The following is a 13764-nucleotide window of genomic DNA, read 5'->3' as shown; positions in this document are numbered from 1 at the left end:
AAATTTGTTGTTGAAATAAATGTGTTATTCAAATGTGGAGTTTTAATAATGTAATGACAGGTTACAGGTTAATATCAAAGTCATGAAAAAAATAAAAACAGAAATAAGTTTTAGCGATGAATTTTTTTGTCACAAATATAGCAACAAAAAATTGTTTTAGTGACAAAATATTTCGTCGCTAAATGTAGCAAAATTTTGTAAGAAATGGTTTTAGTAACGAAAATTTCGTCGCTGTATGTGCCTGGATTTTCTTAAAAATATTTTTAATGATGAACTTTTTTGTCACTATATGTACCTGAAAATAGTTTTAGTGTCAAAATTTTTTGTCACTAAATATGATTTAATAACTAAAGTGTTTTTAGTGACGAAATATTTTTGTCATTGAATAGTGTTTTTAGCGAGGAAAACATTTAGCGACAAAATGTTTTAATAGCTAAAAGTTTTTTTTTAACAAATCAGACTTTTAGTGACGAAATGAGTTTCATCGCTAATTAGTAGATTTCAATGCTAAATGTCCTTAGCGACGAAAAACTGGACTTTTAGTGATGAATTTTTTCGTCACTGAAAATAAATTTTGTTGTAGTGATAATTTTTTTTTTTTTTTTTTTTAAGAGTTGTAATCTATGACGTGTATTCCTAATGTTTACTCTTCATCATTGAAACAAGACACTCGGATCTCTTATTAGATAATAACAGACTTTACCAATTGAATTAACTAAAACTCACTATATAGATAGTCTTATAAATAGCTATGTAATAAATTTGGATAATTTCAAACAAGTTTGGATGATAGGCCAAAAAATGTATTGACCCCTTGGGATGAATTAATTGATTAATTAGCCAAGTTTATTAATTAATCAAATTAACATGCAAAGCACGTGGCAACACAAACAAATCACCAATTAAACTAAGTATGTAGCGAAAAATAAATTGACACGGTGATTTGTTTACAGATGGGAAAAAACTACAAGGCAAAAACTCCACCAGGTGATTTTATGGTCACCACTCCCGAGAATCCACTATTATCACAACAAGCGGTTACAAGTAAAGGGATCCTAGTACCTTATACCAACCTATAACTGAACACTAACTCTAATGCCCAATTAAACTTGTTCTGTAGTGACAATCTCTCCTTGTAATGCACGGCTCTCAGTACGTGACTAACCAATTACGCGGATCCCAGTATGCGACTTCAATCACCAACTAGAGAAGGTTGTTGGCTGTAAAGTTTTTCAGTTCATCTAGACGATGAAGATTAAGAAGATGCTTGGTCATAAAACCCTACGGTGTACAAACACAGCAGCTTCTTCACAAGAACGATGAACTAGGGCAAATTCTGTCTCCGGTCACAATTTGCTTGAATAAACTTTTGCTTAACACTTGTGCAACTTGTGTCACCTTTGATAACCTTTACAATAATCCTTTTATATGTCCAGAGTTGTGAGAAAAGAAAGCCCAAACATACAATAATAGATTGGAGTCAAAACAAAACTGAAACTCTGTTTTTCATAAACCTCGACAAATACCCTATCTGTAGAGCTGTTGCCGAGCCACGGGCTAGAACAACTCTTTAAGACTCGATAGATGTTAGCTGTCGAGCTTTAATGAACAGCACTTTTCACACTTGAATCTTGGACAGACTTGCATGGCTTTAACACTTGAACTTGAAACAAGGTTTCTTGAAGCATAAAACACATCCTAGATCTACCCAATTATAAGCAAAGTGTGTTTTGTCAAAGGATTAGTCAATTACATAAAATAGTGACATAAGTTCCTAACGTGTGAATCACATATGTCCTAACAATCTCCCCATTTGGCAATCCATGACAAAACCACAACAAAGAAATGAACATATGAGAGAAGTTATAAATCACTTAACTCATACTCACTTGTTGAATACAATAAAATCTATCCTAACACAAACTCTTGAAAAACTTTACAAGAAGAGAGTTTATGGCAAGTAGACTTTGACAACCTGTATTTTTGAAACACTTTAAACAAAATTCATTAAGGCATCTTAGTGTGAAACAAAAATAATAGATTGCATACAATTAATAAGAACCATGTGTATAAAGAAAGAAAAGAAACAACACATGTAAGGGTAGGTGAAGCAACATACATCAATATATAAAGAATATAAGTACAATGTATGTCAAAATGGTCACATGACTAATATACAAGATATGATGTATTTGAAATAGAAAGAAAAGAAAAAAAAATACATCAAGTCCTCACTACATCCCTCAATGTACACACTCCCCCTAACAAAAATCTCCTATACTAACCCTCCCCCTAAGTATGACTACTTTCATGACCAAAACTACTCCCCCTTTTTGTCATGAGTGACAAAAGGTAAGAGTGTTAAGTAGACATCTCGTTAACACTATAAGAGCTAGCATTTCTATCGGAAGCAGTAGCACCATCATCATTATCCTTATCCTCAGAAGCCTCTGGAGTAGATGGAGGAGAAGCAACGAAGCCACCCATAACCACATGTCGTCATGTAATACGACCAATAAAGGTGTTCACCTGACACAACTCATCACTGAGAGTGTCAAGGCAAGCATCCATGTGCTAAAGCTGCGCCATGATGTCCCTGAGAGTCACACCGCTCGAAGAAGAAGAGGGAGCGAATGTGGATAGAGCCGAAGGAGTGGGAGGAGTCGCTGATCTGGACTGCCTTGACCAAACTGTGCCTCGCTTCGTTTAACGGTAAGGACATCTATAGCACCCATTACAAGGAAGTGGTTGAACATGGGAAAGGAAACAAAAAAATGGCATAACATCCTCGTGATAGCCGAAGGAAAGATGAGCTTATCACGGGTCGCCGAATCCCTATATACATCTATGATAGAAAGAATGAAATAAGAAGGAAAATCTATACTAAGATGCTTCAGAAGGGAAAGCAAAAACCGAGCATCGGGCTCTGTAATAGAGTTATATTAAGATAGGGGGTGAAGAACAAAAGTCATAACAATGTTCAAAAATCGAGGGCCTTTAGCAAAGCCTGAATAGTAAGTGAATTGAGGCTCACCCCAATCAGAAGGGCGCTCACAGAAAGCAAAAATAAGCTCGTCTTTAGACACTATCTTAAGATGATAATAGCTAGGGTAATCAGGATGCTCTACCCTAGGGACACGGAGCATATCAGAGACAATCTCTGGTGTGACAACAATATGCGTACCTCAAACGCGAGTAGTGAAGAAAGGTACTGAAAGATCAAATCCATGCATGTTGGAGTAAAACTCCTAGATTAGCACAGATGGACATGTGACCAGGACGTCATACAGTGACTTTTATTCCCAACTGTGAATGATAGTATAAAGGTTAGTGTCAGAGAAGTTCGACAAGATGACTTGGCGTTTAGAATGAATACCTTGACGGGAAATGTTCTCAAAGAAGTATGATTTGGCCTTTTCATCATGGAACCAGACGTGTGAGGGAGTAGGATTGGAAGAAGTGGATGCCCCAAAACGGATAGGGTTCCGGGATGGTATAGATTTGTGTTTAGGTGCCATAGAAGCAGACTAACGCAAACTATGATGCCCCAATTTGATTGATTGTGTGATGTGTGTGGGTGTGTGATGAGTCCTACATCGGGTATTTATTGGGTTGAACTGAGTTTTATTAACAACTGCGAGGAACCTCAAATGTTTTCATCGCTAAAAGTTTTTTTTTTTAACAAATCAGACTTTTAGTGACGAAATGAGTTTCATCACTAATTAGTAGATTTCAATGCTAAATGTCCTTAGCGACGAAAAATTGGACTTTTAGTGACGAATTTTTTCGTCACTGAAAAAAAATTTTGTTGTAGTGATAATTTTTTTTTTTTTTAAGAGTTGTAATCTATGACGTCTATTCCTAATGTTTACTCTTTATCATTGAAACAAGACACTCGGATCTCTTATTAGATAATAACAGACTTTACCAATTGAATTAACTAAAACTCACTATATAGATAGTCTTATAAATAGCTATGCAATAAATTTGGATAATTTCGAACAAGTTTGGATGATAGGCCAAAAAACGTATTGACCCCTTGTGATGAATTAATTGATTAATTAGCCAAGTTTATTAATTAATCAAATTAACATGCAAAGCGCGTGGCAGCATAAACAAATCACCAATTAAACTAAGTATGTAACGGAAAATAATTTGACACGATGATTTATTTACGAATGAGGAAAACCTACACGGCAAAAACCCCACTGGTAATTTTAAGGTCACCACTCTCGAGAATCCACTATTATCATAACATGCGGTTACAAGTAAAGGAATCACAGTACCTTATACCAACCTACAGTTGAACCCTTATCCCAATACCCAATTGGACTTGTTCTGTAGTGACAATTGATAGTTTTTAGACCCCTTAAAACAATTGATTTAACCTAGGTAATTAGCCAAGTTGTTACTTAGTCCAATTAAACAATTCTAGGTTATCACAATAACAAAGATCAAATCAAGCAAAGCAGCAGAAAATAAATAACACAAGATATGATTACCCAGGAAACCAAATCGGTAAAAACCTGGGGAGGATTTGACCTAGCTATCAATGAATATCTCATAAATATAAATCAATAAACAGTTTGAAACAAGAAATATATAAAGTACCAACAACAAAAAAAAACACTCCCCCTAACATGAATATCCCATCAAAAACATGGCAAGAGCTAAAAAGATAAAGTACAAAGTGAAGCACCTAGATATAATCTAAACTCCACAAGCTCCAACCAAAATAAATACTCCCCCTGAAAGCAAAAACTCTACAAAGTACTCCCCCTTTTTGTGACGGAATGCCAAAGGGCAAACAAAATCTCCATCATCAAAAGGGAGGTGGTCTAAACTGCACCAACTCCGCACGCAAGGCACGGATCTCATCGAGCATGTCCACCAAAATCTGTCCATGAGCCGCCTGAACGGTCAAGACATGATTCAACGTACGACGAATGTCTGAATCATCTGAAGTAGTTGGTGGAGGAACATCATCATCAGCAACAGCACCCGATGTCTCAGCAGCATCAGCACCTGTAGAAGAGGGAGAAGGGGGAACACCACTAAATAACGCACCTCTAGGACATGAATGAGCAACTCTCAAGTAAGCAGCCCTCTGTCTAAGAAAGGTGGCACCTATGGGAGCAACAACATGCACAGGCTCACTAGACGGGAAACCATCTAGACCTAAAAAGAGCAAAATCCTATGAATGAAAATAGGATAAATAAGCGCATGCCCTATGGCAGAACTACTATGAACCTCATTCAAAGAACGAAGGAACAAATGAGGAAAACTGATAGACGCTCCAAAAACAAACGCATACAAAAACACACATCGCTCTAAAGGGATGGTGTGGAAGTGAGAGATAGGCCACAACAAATGATATGCTATCCTAAAGAAAATATAGGCAGTCTCGGTAAGCTCAGCGGACGTGATCCGAGGATCAGAACCCTACTGGATAGATGACCCAGTGATGTATGACATGACAACATCTAATGAAGGTGACTCATCATAGGGATAGACAGGCTCTCGAACAACTGGAACCCCAAGAGCCTCAGCCACTACCCTAGGGGTAATGGTGAACTCAACACCTTGTATCCAACTCCTAATAAGGGTGTTGGAATCATGGCAAGAGAGGTTCGAGAAAAACTCTCTAATCAGGGCGGTCGGGGATGGATGATCTATCTCTAAAAGAGGTAACCAACCTCTAGACTCAAAGTTAGCCCTAATGGCCGAATCAAACTCATCTAACACAACAGCTTGCTCAGCCCATATCTTATGCTTACAGTTCAAGGTATCAAAGGCCTCTCTACACTTATCATTCCTAAACACCTCACTCCTAGAGGGAGACTCAGAGGAAGTGGAATGGGTCCTATGGGCTCTAGTTTTCCTAGGCATGGTGCTAGGATAAGGACCAAAACATAGAGCAAAAGAACAAAAACACAAAAAAAAAAAAAAAACAAAACCAAGGGCAAACTGCAAGTTAGCACAAAAAAAAATATAGAATAAAAATCTATATGATGCATGAACAATTTAAATAGTATGATGCATGTTCTAATGCAGTGCAATTAAGTCCAAAAAGCTCAAATTCACAAATTTGGCTTGAACATAGAGGTATTAACACAAAAACTCCAAAATTTTGAAAACCACTTGTTCAATTTGAAAGATATTGACGAATTGATCATTTGACATGATAGAGTTTAAAAAATAATGACCAAATACATCAATTGAGCAAGCAAATTTCATCAATTTAACCCAATTTTGACAAAATCCCCAATTCAGATCAATTTCAAACCCTAGAATTTCCAATTTTTCAGAAACACAAAATTGATCAAATTAATCTACAAGTGTAAGGTTGAATTTAATCAACTATTTTGTTGGCTTTATTCCGTGCCAAATTTGTATGTATTTCAGCAATTAGTAACCCTGTATTTAGATGGGTTTGTTATAAGGGTAGTGAGTGAGATAAAGTGTTGAATGCTCAAGAGTGTTCAAAAAAACAGAGTCTCGCGGCTGGATCTCGCGAGTGACTCGCGGCTGCAAGCCGCCAGAAGCAGTACACGTGTCAAGCATGCCAGAAGTTGAAGCGTCATGTTAGCTGGAGCACTACAGGACAAAATAGGACAACTGGCCATTCTGTTATCTCGCGGCTGGATCTCGCGACTCAGTCAAGTTACGAGGCTAAGCCGCGAGCCAACCCTGTTTTGAAAAATCTGACGTTTCACATTCCTTTCTCACCCTAGCATAAATACCCCTTATACTCACAAAAGAAAGAGTGCTTCCAAAGAGAATTTTGAGAGAGAAAACCCTAGAGTAAAACAAGATTGATTCATCTACAATCTTTACATAAGAGTCTCTTCAAATTCCTCAACTCTCTTCCTCTCCATTATTAAACCCTTGAGAGGCCTTTTACCAAAACCTGTTCTCACCATATCCATTACTATGAGAGGGCAGTTTGATGTTCTGGGAAGCAGTTAGGAAGGAACCAATCTACATTGGTTAATGCTATGGTCAAGTAGCGGAATCCGGGAAGCTAGAAAAGAAATAGGTTCGGCGCAACCTCGTTGGAGCAAGAAGCTTGGAGGGCTTAGGTGCACTGGGTAGATTAGGTTTGGAGGGTCTATTGCTGTCCATGTATCCCAACTACATTTTCTAGTGGATTACTTACCGCTTGGAGGGCGGCGGAGAGGTTTTATGCCGAAGGTTTCGGTTTCCTCTTCGATAATACATCGCGTGTTGTTCTTGTGTTTGCATCTTCCTTCCCTTTTATCTTTGTCTTTTATTATCTGCTGTGGGTTGTGAATTTAAATCGGCTTAGATTGTGTACCAATTCTGTTTTATAGCTTTTGTTCATTTTCCGCACACTAGTTGTTTGACATAAAACTTGAATTGGTTAATTTGTAAATTGGGGGTCTAAACGTTCAAGGGTGTTTTTACACTATTTGAACTTTCAATTGGTATCAGAGCGGGTGCACTTGTTATGATTTAATTACCTAAGTACGATCCTAGACCCCTTTGTTATGGATGCTGTTATGGAAAATGTCATGCTGAATTGTAGTTTAAGTGTTTGTGAAAATGACTCTATGAGTATGTTTGAAGGGTGTCTTAACAATGAACTTGTAGAGTTGTTAAAAACCAAGAAACATGCTAGGATATTTGTTCACATGCTGAAATATTTTGAAAATAAGAATCACATCTTACACAATAGCATATCTGAATCTAAATCGTTGGTTAAGAAATACAAAAGAAAAAATAGAATGTTGTGTGAGATGATTGAGAGTCTGAAAATGAAAGGTCAATCTAACAAAAGCATGAAAACTGAAGATAAGATTTTGTTTGAAGGTCAAGAATGTTTGTCTCGTGTGAGCTTATTTGTGCATACCTCATTAAAGGTATTTAATTCATGCTTGTGGTATCTTGACAGCGGTTGTTCTCGTCATATGACAGGGGATAAGTCACTGTTTAAGACACTCAAAGAAAAGGTTGGTGACTATGTGACTTTTGGTGATGGAAGTCATGCTCAAGTTCTCGGTAAAGGGACTATCGAGATACCTGGATTACCTTTGTTGAAAGATGTTTTATACATCAAAGGGATGAACGCAAATCTTCTGAACATCACTCAAATATGTGATGAGGATTTCCTGATCCAATTCTCTAAGAAGGGATGCTTAATCATCAATGAAGAAGGGATTCAAGTCTTGGAGGGAAATCGGACTACAGACAACTGCTATGGAGTAGTTCCTACGGCACCCATTTTGTGTAGGATTGCTCGTGTTGACATGTTGGAACTTTGGCATCACAGATTTGGGCATGCGAATTTCAAACAAGTAGCTAAAGTTTCCAAACTTAAAGCAATTGAGGGACTTCCTAAGTTTGGAAAGGTGAAGAAGACTATTTGTGGTGCATGTCAAATGGGAAAGCAAACAAAGGCAAGTCATCACAAGGTGAATGTGATTGCTACTTCTCGGTGTTTAGAGTTACTTCATGTTGATCTAATGGGGCCTACCAGAACTGAAAGTCTAGGAGGAAAGAGGTACATTATGGTCATTGTGGATGATTACTCAAGATACACTTGGTTTGAATTTCTTAGAGAAAAATCAGAAGCATGTGAAAGGTTGGAAATTCTGTGCAAGAAACTACAAAACGAGAGAGGGGTTCCTATTGCCAAGATAAGAAGTGATCATGGGAGGCAATTTGAGAATGCAAGATTTAAGTCTTTCTGTGAAAAGAATGGAATCAAAAAGGAATTTTCAGCCCCCAAAACTCCTCAACAAAATGAAGTAGTAGAGAGAAAGAATCGGGTGATTCAGGAAATGGCAAGAGTTATGTTACTTGACAAGCAAATACCTCAAAAGTTTTGGGGAAAAGTTGTAAACACCTCGTGTCACATTGGCAATAGAATATTTTTCCAAGTAGGAACAAAAAAGACCGCCAATGAGATTTGGAATGGAAAGAAGCCTAGAGTAAAGTATTTCCGAGTGTTTGGAAGCAAGTGTTATATCATAAATGATCGGGAGAATCTTGGGAAATTTGATGCAAAAAGTGATGAAGGTATTTTCCTTGGGTACTCTACTACGAGTCAGCCGTATAGAGTTTTTAACAAGAGAACTAAGACAGTGATGGAGTCCATCAATGTCAAGATTGATGATGCCTTAACTAAGGTAGAGACGATTGATAATGGAGAAGGGCTGAGCACCAAAGAACCCGATGGTGAGGTCGAAGCTCTTGATATAGAAGTTGAAGAATCTACACCAGAAGAAGAATCAACTCCCATGAACCCAAGAATGGAAACAAGATCGATATCTAGAACATCAAGTCCTCTCACTCCTTCGGAAGTCCATCCTCCCATCTCACGAAGTGATGAAGTCTCCACATCAAAGAAGCCATCATCAAGAGTGATTAAGAACCGTCCGAAAAGCAACATCATAGGGTCTCTAGATGAAGGTCTTCGCCTTAGAAAAGGAAATATCCTTTTGGCCAATCATGTAACATATCATTGCTACCTTGCTCAATTTGAGTCAAAAAGGGTAGAAGAGGCTCTTTAAGATGAGAATTGGGTTGAGTCAATGGATGAAGAGCTAAATCAGTTTGTGAGGAATGATGTGTGGGAACTTGCTCCAAGGCCTGAAAATGTTCATGTCATAGGCACAAAATGGATATTCAAAAACAAAACTGATGAAGATGGAGAGATAATATGGAATAAATCTCGGTTAGTAACTCAAGGATACATAAGTAAAAGGAGAAGACTTTGATGAATCATTCGCTCCTGTGGCAAGACTTAAGTCTATTCGAATTCTCATGTCCATTGCATGCACTATGAACTTCAAACTCTATCAAATGGATGTAAAATGTGCATTTCTGAATGGATACCTGAATGAAGAAGTGTTTGTTGAGCAACCAAAAGGATTTGAGGATCCTCACTTTCCTGATCATGTGTTGAGATTGAAGAAAGCCCTTTATGGCTTAAAACAAGCACCTAGAGCTTGGTATGATCGGCTTACACATTACCTCCTAGATAGAGGATTCAAAAGGGGATATGCCGACCAGAATTTGTTTGTCAAAAATGATGAAGATTATCTCCTTTTGGCACAAGTATATGTTGATGACATAGTGTTTGGGGCTACCATTGAAGATCGAGCTATTGAATTCTCTGAGGAGATGAAGAAAGAATTTGAGATGAGTATGGTGGGGGAACTCACATTTTTCTTGGGCCTTCAAGTCAAACAATAGAAGGAAGGTATATTCGTTTCACAAGAAAAGCATGCTCGAAACATTGTCAAGAAGTTTGGACTAGACTCCAAAAAACATGCCTCTACTCCCATGAGCTCGTCTACTAAACTGAATGTTGATTCTTCTGGAGTGGAAGTGAGTCCAACCTTATATAGGAGTATCATTGGGAGTTTACTCTATCTTACAGCTAGTAGACCGGACATTGCATTCAGTGTAGGTGTTTGTGCCAGATATCAAGCTAATCCAAAGGAATCACACCTGACTGCGGTTAAGCGAATTATTCGATATATCAATGGAACTTCAGACTATGGTCTATGGTATTCAAAAGACTCAAATGCTTGTCTTGCCGGGTATTCAGATGCTGACTGGGCTGGTAGTGTGGACGATCGGAAGAGTACTTTAAGAGGTTGTTTCTACCTTGGTAACAATCTTGTCTCGTGGATAAGCAAGAAACAAAATTCCATGTCTCTCTCTACTGCTGAAGCAGAGTACATACCCACTGGAAGTTGCTGCACCCAACTTCTTTGGATGAAGAAATTACTTCATGACTATGGAATTCCTCAAGAGACGATATGTGTCTTCTGTGACAACACCAGTGCCATCAATCTTTTTAAGAATCCTGTCCAGCATTCAAAATCTAAACACATAGAGATACGTTACCATTTCATTCGAGATTTGGTAGAAGAAAGAGTTGTGTGTCTTGAATTCATACATACCAACAATCAAAAGGCGAACATCTTCACCAAGCCTCTTGATGGTCCACGGTTTGAATCCCTCCGTAAGACCATTGGTGTTAGTACAATTCCTTGAATCTCTTGTGTGATGTGTGCTTCACATATTTACAATGTGTTAGTTTTTTTTTTGGGGACACACAATACTTTGTTGGCTTTTTGTATAGCATGATTCTGTTGGATGTTAACTGCTTTGTTTGCTTTTGATGTTTTTACATTGTTGTTTTTTATCAATCTTTTCTTTCTTATGTGTCAAAAATCCAAAAAACCACATAAAAAGTAGAAAATCAAAAAGTTTGATCGACATTGTTGAGTTTTGTCTCAAAACTTGTTTTGCCTTGTACCTTTGTGCTAATGGCTTTGTGCATTTACGAACATAGCTTGTTCCTTTGCACTCTTATCATTGTGGAAGAAATCTTGAAATCTATGTGACTATTGTAAATAGATCTTTAAACTTGTCATGAATGATTAGTGAATGATTATGTTGATCTTGAGACATGCATAGACTTGTGTTTATATATCTTCCCACTCTTTTTTTTTTTTTTTTTTTTTTTTTTTTTTTTGCTAAAAAGAACTCACCAAATGTAAATCTCCAAATGAAAAGAGATATTGAGTTGTAAAAGTCTGTCGCACATACTAGTATTTGACTAGGAAAAAGGGAAAGCGACCAAAAATTTATGTGAATAATTATTTAAAAAGCCAAAGGCTATCACAACTGGATGAATTATCAATTATCACTCTCACAATGAGAGGTGATTGTTTCAAAAGGATCAAAAAGATCAAATGTTATGATTGTGTGTGGAGTCAAATGTAAAGCTCCAAGTTATGTTATCAAGTCTTGTGGGAGGTCATATATGCATACTTCTATAACTGAGATGAGTCACATAATCTAGTGCTAATTGTATATGCCTTGGTTGAATTGATCATTGAAGCTTCACATTAGACTAAAGACTATCTCATTGTTGATATCGACTATCTCATTGTTGATATTCACACACAACACACAAGTTTATGTTCAATGAATGTCATATTCATTTGTGTGATTGTACTTGATAAAATGTGTTTTCACATGCTCAATCTTTGTTAATTCAAACACAAAAATATTTTTGAGTGTTTAAGTTGTTTTTGGAAAAGTGTTTTGTTTTTACAAAAATTGAAAATCTTCAAAAACAGTGTGTCCTGTTTTAGCGACTCAGTCGTGGGTGACCCAAGTCGCGAATTTCAACTGCAAGCTCTTGTGTTAATTTTGGCAACTTGTTCACGAGTGAAAGGTCCAGTTGCGAGGGTTACACAGAGATTTTCGCAACTCAGCTCGCGACTCCCTCGCGGGTAGACCTTCCAGTCGCGAAAAACACTTAGCAAATTTTTCAAATTTTTGATTTGAAGTGTTTTGGCGGGTAACCTTGGCGACTTACCTCAATCGCGAAAATCGCGTGTTTTGCAAAATGAGCTTGTTTTGAACACTATTCTCAAAAAGGGGTCCTCATTTGTTTATCTCGCATTCTGTGACTGTTCACTTTCTGGTCTTACTTTCACTATTTCAACATCACTGTGGTAATCTTTAAATTCTTTCACCAATTTGTTACCATTCTCTCAATCTTCAAGGAAAGGTATGGGTTTTGTCCTCTACTCTTTGTCTTTCACAGTTATTACCTTTTCATCATTTTTTTGTGTTCTATTTGGTATTCATATATCTCTTACCCATGTTTGGTTATTTGAGTGTCTGATGTTTTCATTTTTATGTGGTTTTAATCTGATCCACTCTATATTGTAGCAACATTTGGGTCATTGTTGTCCCTCATTGTTCTTTTCTGGTCATTTCCATCTAGCTCTTAGGGTTTTCTTCATTATATCTAATTTGTATCTAACCCACTGCTAATAATTTCTGTTGGATTGTGTTCTTTCTTTTCCTCTATTACATGATACAGACTGGAAATATCTCCATTCAAGAAAGCAGCTGTGAAAGGAGGTTGTTCCAAAGAAAAGGAACCTGTCATTAATGTTGATGACTACTCACCTCAAACAAAAGGGACTCGTTCTTCATCAAGAGGGTTCGATCCCTACAAGTTCAGATCCTATGCTACCTTTCAGTCTTATAAGAATTATTTTCGAAATGCTACACCATTACTGGAAAGACCTATTGACCAATCGTCACTTCATGACACTGACATTCCGAAATGGTTTGCTCACAAGGATTGGAATTACCTTCTCTCTGATCTGGATGACGCTTATGAGAATTTGGTAAAAGAATTTTATGCCAACGCAATTGTGGAAGGAGAAGAACTTAACTGCTGGGTTAGGAAAAAGAGTTTTTCAGTCTCTCCTGCATATTTGGCAGAAATCCTTTACATCAACCGACCAATGCTTAGACACTCACCGGTTTATGATGATCTTTGTCCTGATGAGGAACTCCTTAAGGAGGGTCTTGGACAAGACTTGGAATTCTCATCCAATGGAAACTCCGTTAGTGTTTCCTCTCTTCCTCCAAAACTGAGAGTGCTTACAATTGTGATGTTTCACAATTTGTACCCCTTATCAAGCACTGGGTATATGAACCTCGGACGTGCCTTGTTTCTTCATGACCTAATCACTAATGTAGAGATTGACATCTGTGCTCATATCTTTCATGTTCTGCGCAAAACGGTTCTACGAACTGAATCCCGATTATGTGTTCCTTTCTACTGTCTCATTTCAAGGATCTTAAAGTTCAAAGGAATTTATCCAACGGCAGATGAATCTCCTTGCTCAAAACCGAGTCCAATCAACATGTGTACATTCAACGCAAGCATTGGTCATAGTCGGAAGAGAGCC

Source organism: Quercus lobata, chromosome 11 (genome assembly GCF_001633185.2).
Source record: "Quercus lobata isolate SW786 chromosome 11, ValleyOak3.0 Primary Assembly, whole genome shotgun sequence".
Classification (NCBI taxonomy): domain Eukaryota; kingdom Viridiplantae; phylum Streptophyta; class Magnoliopsida; order Fagales; family Fagaceae; genus Quercus; species Quercus lobata.
Note: the sequence above shows the minus strand (reverse complement) of the source record.